The sequence below is a fragment of the Hyaena hyaena genome, unplaced genomic scaffold (assembly GCF_003009895.1).
Source record: "Hyaena hyaena isolate Hyena2069 unplaced genomic scaffold, ASM300989v1 scaffold_14, whole genome shotgun sequence".
In the NCBI taxonomy this organism is placed as follows: domain Eukaryota; kingdom Metazoa; phylum Chordata; class Mammalia; order Carnivora; family Hyaenidae; genus Hyaena; species Hyaena hyaena.
Window position 1 is genome coordinate 6,654,647 of NW_024080646.1, and position 8,171 is coordinate 6,662,817.

Here is an 8,171-nt window from a genome sequence, read left to right on the forward strand (position 1 = left end):
ATCTGACTCTTGATTTTGGCTCAGGTCATGATCTCATGATTTGTGAGTTCAAGCCCTGCATCCAGCTTTGCACTAAGAGCCCAGATCCTGCTTGGGATTCTGTCTTGCCCCTCTTTCTGCCCCTCCCCCAGTTGCTCTCTGTCTCTCTCTCAAAATAAATAAAAATAAACTTTAAATAAGCTATTACATTCTGGGGCGCTGGTAATAGTCTTTTTAATTTTTTTTAATTTTTTTAATGTTTATTTTTGAGAGAGAGACAGAGAGAGAGAGAGACAGAGAGAGAGAGAGAGACAGAGAGAGAGAGAGAGACAGAGAGAGAGAGAGACAGAGAGAGAGAGACACAGAGAGAGAGAGAGAGAGAGAGAGAGACAGAGAGAGAGAGCACAAGTGGGGGAGGGCAGAGAGAGAGGGAGAAACAGAATCCAAAGCAGGCTCCAGGCTCTGAGCTGTCAGCACAGAGCCCAGTGTGGGGCTCGAACTCACAAGTGAGATCATGACCTAAGTCAAAGTCAGATGCCCAACTGACTGAGCCACCCAGGCACCCTCCTCCCGCTTTTTAAAAAGTTTTTAATGTTTATTTATTTAGTCTGCTTCTTTAGCTGGGCGATGGCTACATGGATGGGTTCAGTTAGTGAAAATTTATTGAATCGAATGCTTCTCTATAAGTGCATTAACTTTAATGAAAGGTAGACAACCTATTAGATGTTACTAAAAATGTGCATATTTGTACACAAAGCTTTTTATTTATTTCAGTTTTATATGCATAAAGCTACTGGATTACAAACTTTTAATTTAATTTTACTTTATTTTTTAAAGTTTATTTATTTTTGAGAGAGAGAGAGAGGAGAGAATGTGTGTGAGCTAGTGAGGGGCAGAGAGAAAGGGAGAGAGAGAGAATCCTAAGCAGGCTCCATGCTATCAGTGGGGAGCCTACAGTGGAGCTCAATCTCACAACACAAGAGATCATCATCTGATCCAAAATCAAGAGTTGGATGCTGAATAGACTGAGCCACCCAGACACCTCTGGATTACAGACTTTTTAAAGGCTCCTGCTAAATTGCTTTCAAAGTAGTATGTGAGTTTACATTCCCACCTTCGGCAATAAGTCTTTTTTTTTTTTTTTTTTTAATGTTTTATTTATTTCTAGGAGAGAGAGAGAGAGACAGCGTGAGCAGGGGAGGGTCAGAGAGAGAGGGAGTCACAGACTGAAACAGGCTCCAGGCTCTGAGCTGGCAGTCAGCACAGAGCCCGACGCGGGGCTCGAACCCACGAACCGCGAGATCATGACCCGAGCGAAAGTCGGACGCTCAACCAACTACGCCACCCGGGCGCCCCAATAAGTCTTATTACTTAAAAAAGCCTCGATAATATATAAACCAAACTGTTTCAGTATTTTAATTTAAATTTCTTTAAGTGTCCATACATTGAACATAGTCTAATTTAGAAACTTCAACTTATAAAATTAATCTTTTTCTTTGTATATTTACAGATACATACATATATGTCTATATATATATATATATACAGAAAGCACATATCCATATAAACATATATATATATAAATATATGTTATTTATATCCATATACCCATTGTGGAAAACTGGAAATGTAGAGCACTAGAAGAAAAAATAAGTCTAGATGATCTCTGAACTTTGAATGCTATGACCATAATATCAGAAATTTCATGTCTAAGGCCATCTAGCAAGTCATATCAAAGAGATTGGTCTCAAAAATCATTTCTAGTCAGAGCTGCATTATTTTTTTCCTTAAGTGAAAGCCTATGTATGTTTTAATCTAATAGAAAGCCACCCTAAAATAGTGGACACCATTGTTGCATGTCTACAAGTTATATATTTAAACAATCTCTAAGGATAAATAGAGTCTCTTAGATAAGATTTCATTAAACATTCAAATGGTGAATATCTTATTCCTACTTAATTGTATTTCACTTAAAAGGTTTCAATCTCTTTGTAACTTTGAGCACCTAAGAAAGCCTTGCTTGTTCTGGCGCATTCTGAATTTTATTTAGGAAACTTTTCATTTGGGAACAAGCAACAGTGGAAAATCTGATGACTCTAACTCAGGAGTGATTGTTGCCCAGAAGGTGCATCTTGTTCCAAAATGCATCACTGTGTTTATACTTCTTGACTCTAATAGTCCTCCATTTTTCATACTGAAGGACAAAAATGCCTATCACTACTCTCTCCAGTTCTCAGAAAATACTAAAACTTGTGTGTTAAGTCTTGCTAAGATTAAGGCATTTCTCACCTAAGTGTTTTATTTCTAACCATGCTTTTAAAGCAAGTGCTTAAGCCAGTTAACATTAGCCTCTTAGGTTGGTTCCTCAGAAACACTGTAAGAAGAGGATTCATGTGAAAATGATCTACTTAGTAGGAAGTGTCCCCTGGCAGCGGGTTGGAAAGTGTGACTTGAAAGGGGAAGAGGGTGTAGTGTGAGGGAAAGTTCTACAAAGGAGAGCACTCACTCAAGTTGTCTCCATCAGGATGCAGAGAAGCAGGGTTTTATCCTCTGCACCTGTCAGTCATGCATGGATTACAGCTGTCCTCAGGGGGCATAAATTCAGGTTCAGACAGCTGGAGGGCAGACCACCAGCAAGCTACAGCTTGCAGTTGGGAGTAAACATGCACTAGGAGTCAGTGGGCATGAAAATGGTGAAGAGATTCGAGGACATGCAAGTGGGTCATTGACAGCATTTGCTGCATCGGGAGAGAAAGGAGCAGGGTCAGCACGGGCAGAGGAAATAGATATTTTCATCCAGTTGAGCAGTTACTCCATGGCTTTCGTTCCATAATCCCTGGAAGTCACCATTTCCCATTGCCATTGCAGACAACATCTGGGAGGACTTTTCAGGTATGGGTGGGAGGGAAATAGTGACAATAATAATATAATTGTGAAGACTCATAATTGGGTTATGTACCAGGTTCAGCTACATGCTTTACACATATTTCTGGATTTGGTGAGGGCCACAGAATTATAAGTTGCTTGTCCCAGGTCGCACAATTAGGTTGTAGCAGAGCTGGGCCTTAAATGGTGGACTGAGAGCAATGTTCTCAGTCTCTGTGCAGAGCTGTTCCCTAGCACACCCTCTCAGTCCTGCGGATCAAATTGTGCATTTGGTTTGCAAGGGAGAGGGCTCTGGAGGACAGAATTTTTCATAAAGATAAGGTCATAATTCTTTCATAAGGCATTATTTCCTTAATAACGCTTATCACAACTTGTATATATATTATATAAAATCATGTATGTATAATCACGTATATTTATTTTTATAATCATAATACATTGTCTGTGTTCTGAATGCCTCAGTGTGCAAGCTATCTGGCAATGAAGACCAAGCTGTTGGTTGACTGAGTATTAGAGTGTTGTGAATCAATGGGAGGGCTGATCAGAATTTCCTTCACTTCCTGCATTACAGCAGACCATATAATGGGCTCTTCTTTTTACTTAAGTGAATTTGAAGGTTAGACTTTCCTTGATGGCTCTGTGAATCTGGACCAGTTATCTAACTTCTTTGGGCATTGGTTTTTCTGGTGAAAAATAGGGATAATACCATATATTTCGAAAAGATGTTGAGGTGGTTAGACCTAATAATTGTATAGAGGGTCTGGCATGCAATAAGACTCAAAAATACTGAATGGGATCAGGTGCAAAGTACACTGCTGTGGGGGTTTGTTATTTTTCTCTTCGAATTATAGTCAGGGATTTAGATTCTACAAAGCGTTCTTGGCTTTGTCTCCACCAAGCCTTGACTGTGGCCATGCCTAATGTTGGGTGTGTACATGCAGAATCACAGGCCTATGTGTCTTGGATGCTGTTGAGAGTTGACAGAGGGCTTTCTGTGAGGCCCACATGCTGCCTTCCATCAGGAAGAATCGGATCAAATGGGTTGTTCCTTAGCCACATAACTTAGATCCTAGAGAGAATAAGGTTCCTGAAAGCAATTCTTTTAACTACTTAATATGTGAAGGAGAATAGAATATGCCACCCCAAAATATGCCACTTTGGCATGTTGATTATTTTGAATTAAACTTACTTAAGAAACAGCTGGTGCTACAGAATTGTCAAATCACTATGTTGTACACCTGGGAGTAATATAACATTATATGTCAACTATACTTCAATTAAAAAAAAAAAAGAGGGAAAGGAACAGCTGGTGCAAGAAGGACCCTCCTTTGTTTCCCTAAAAGCAAGAGATAAATCTCCCACATGAAATATCCTCTCCCCATACCTGGAGGGTAGAAGACTTCCTTATCACCATAGATAGGAAATTCAGGGCTGAGAAGGCTGTATAAACAAACCTTGTTACTTCACTAATCTGCTACCTTAAGCCCCAGCCCCTTTGCCTTGTCAGTTCTTCACAAATTTATTATTTCTTTGTTTAGAAGGTATAAAATCTGCCAGCTTTGGTCACTTCATTGAGTCTCATATTTTTATGGGCTCCCATTAGTATGAAATTAAATTTGTTTTTCTCCTTACTCTGTCTTATGTCAATTTAATAATTAGCCCACCCAAAGAATCTAGCAAAGAAGGGAAAAGTTTTCCATCCCTACGTATGCTTAGGAGCCAGTAACACTGGAAGCATCATGCTAGCAACAAGAAAGTATTTCTCAAGGAGGTTGAAACACATTTGTTTCCCTACCCTTCCTGTCCATTCAGAACAGATTCCTGTTGTCATGGTAACAGAAACAAGAGCAAGTAAGAGTTTTTGAGTGCCCTAGACGCTTTTGTACAGAAAGAAGGGTGAGGTTGAACTGAAATGTGGACTTAAAATGAAATATCATTTTCATCTCTCTCTCTCTAAAGAGGGCAGATGTCATCATTGTGCCTCAATCTGTTCCCCAAAAGTAAGCATATTCAGTCACTGCATTTGAAGAAAGAAAAGAGAGAAAGGGAGATGGAAAGAAAAGATGCTGTTCTCTTGTCCCCTTCTCCTTCCCAAAGTATCTCATCTGGTGACATGCCTCTGGGAACACTTTGCCTCTCTGTTTGGGCTCATGGACTGTATCCTAAACACAGATTAGTTTTGAGGAAGTTTATAACTCACCCCAACCCCCCATCTTTATATTTCAAAAACACATAGGTTAGATTCTTTTTTTTTTTTTAATGTAGATTTGACTTAACAAACACACAAGATTGGATTTGATGTGAAACTTAATGATGAAGAGTGAATTTTACTTACTGCTCTGTCTGATCCAAACTGTACTCCCCAACCTGGAGACTCTCCTTCAGTTTAGATGTCCTTTTCCTCAGCTGTAGCACTGAGGCTTATGTCTATATACCCTCTCAATTCTATCCTTTTCTGTCCCTTCCCTTTCGAGGTGCAGCAGACATGGCAGACACTCACAGCACACTCCAAGCCCCAGGGTGTGCTATACGTGCCCCACACTCTGACTTACCCCACTCCCTTTGGAATCTCCATGACTCATTTCCAGTAGTCTCAGCCCATCTGGGGGCATACATAGCCTGCCTGATTCTAGGATACCCCCTCACTCCAGAGTGTGTGTTAAAGGGCATCAGTTGTCCAAAGTAATCTCTACGTTTGATGAAATAAGCAATTATAACTTGAAATCTGAGTTGAAGGACTGAGGATTGCATGGGACTGGGCAAAGGCAATAGGGAGAGGGCCAAAGGAAGAGAGGAGGCAGAGGCAGGGACAGGATTGTGATGGTCCTGGAGTAAGGCCATGGAGTAAGGGTTAGAGAGCTGGTGCTTGGGAGGCTGCTGAGCTCAGCTGGCATCCATGATGTTGTACTTTCTTGCTGTGGAAACTCAGTCAAATTACTGAACTTCCACTATACCTTAGTTTCATCATTTGTAAAATAAAAATAATACTATCATGTACCTACCTTACAATTGAGGATTGAATAAATTATTTTATGCCAATTACTTGGTGCTATACTTGGGATGGGCTCAATGCTCAATAAACTTTATTATTATTTGTGAATATTGCCACTAGAGATGAACTTTGTTGATCTTCATAGGCTATCTCAAGGGAACTTACTCATTTGGACCAAGCATCTCTGTTGGTCAGTTTGAGAACAGGAAATCTCAAAGGTTTAAATGAACAGGATCTCACTTGTGACACTTCATTAAGCATATTCAGTACATTTGGATATCTGAATGCAAGAAAAGAATTTGGAGAAAGCACTCTTTAAATTTGCAAAGCTGGGGACATCAGTATCAATATGGCCTGCAACCTGTATGTCTAAATTCTGAAAATTTATAGATCAAGCTGCCAAACTGTATTTGCTTTTACTTTCTTTCTTGACACATACACTTTCTTTCTCTCCTTCCTTTCTTCCTTCTTTCTTTCTTTTTTTCTTTCTCTCTTTCCTTCTTTCTTCCTTTCTTTCCTCTCTTTCTTTCCCTCTCTCTTTTCTTTTTTCTCTCTCTCCCCTTCCTTCCTTTCTTCCTTCCTTCCTTTACTTCTTTTCTTCTTTCTCTCTCTCTCTTTCTTTCTTTCTTTCTTTCTTTCCTATCTAATTGCCTTTGTTAAGTGATTCATGAATTGAGCAGCATCCCATCTAGCAAGTAAAGAAATGCTCCCGGCCCATACACTTTCATGGCAACCTGGAAGGCTGCTTTTTTTGTTTTTTAACAGAGTTTTAAAATAGCATTTATTGCCTGTATTTCTAGTTACAAAATTAGGTATGTGTTTAATAAAAGTTATAGTTAAGCATTATCCATTGTGCTTCAGCTTTACGTTACTTACCTCATTTATTCTTTATAACAATTTTATGAAGAATGTCCTATTATTATTTCCATTTTACAGCCACAAAAACTGAGGCAAAACAAATACAGAACACGTAGAAAAAAATCACCCACAATTCCACCTTCAAATGTTAATCAACATCACGATGCATGATTTTCCAGTAATTTTGGAAAAGCAGCTTTGAATTTAGATAATTGTTGGCCTCCGTGGTGGAAAACATAGGGAAAGTAAGCTCTGGTCCTAAGCCTGAGGCCAGCCCCTCTCTCCTCATCCTTGCCTCTGTCCTGCATGCTCTTGTGTGGGCACCCCTCTCTACTGGGTACACTAGAGCTGAGCAGAGTACTCTAGGTTTGGTCCAGTCTCTGGAGGAGGTACTCTGGAAAGTAATGTTCCACAGGTTCTGGAAGTAGCTTGTGTTGTTTGACCTGGGAACTCAGGGGTCCTAGACACCATGAGGGAGGTCTAGGAGGGGAGGTGTGGGTTCTGGGTGCACTCCTCCTTTTGGCTTTGCAGACTGCCTCATTGTCAGGGGTCGGTGAGGTCCCCAAGGACAAGTACCAGAGAAGGGATCCATGATAAGGCCCTTCTTGGTTGGGTCTAAGGGAAATGCTTCCTTACTGCTATTGAGGAAAGAGAAATCTGGTAGCCTAAGCATTCAAATATTTCTGCCACCACTCTCTCTTCTCTGAAACTTCTCTTGGCCTGAGAGATAGTAGAGTGAACACTGGGGAGAACGTGGAGAGACCAGCCACGGAGGACCAGGTGCCAAGTGCCAGCACTTGGGGTCCAGGGAGGCCAAGAGCCTGTAACCAGCATCCCGCAGCTCGCAGCTCGCAGCCCACAGCCCATAGCCCACAGTCCTGCTCTGCGAGGTCCCTTCTGTCTCAGCTGTAGTGCCCAGGTGCCTCCATCCTCAGCTGACTTCAACTCCTACAACTCCGCCCACGGAGGAAAACCGCCTCCCTCCCTGGCTCCTGGGCTCCAGTCCCCTGGTCGTTGCTGTTGCCCGCCGAGCCGAGCCGCTGTAGTGACTCTTTGGGGGAAGGTTAGGATTAAAAGGACAAAGCACGTTCTAGGAGACTTAATAACTAAAACTGGAAAATAATTTATTTTGTTAGGAAAAGAATGGTGCCTACTTACCTCAAAGAAAGATTACTGCACAGCTTGATGAAAGGCTGATTAAAGCATATTAATAGTCTGTATTTAACAAATAAGTCTAGTAATGCCTTACTATAATTATATTCTGGTAGCAAAATTACCTTTGTAGTATCACTATCTCAGTGCTTGCTTATTGTTTAATAAAACACATTTAGAATCAATACCATATGTTGCTGAATTAATTAAAAACACCATTTGTATTTTGCTGACTAAAGTATGAGTCACTGATTTCAACAATTCATTTACTCATTCAATAAATATTAAGTGCCTACTCAATAGA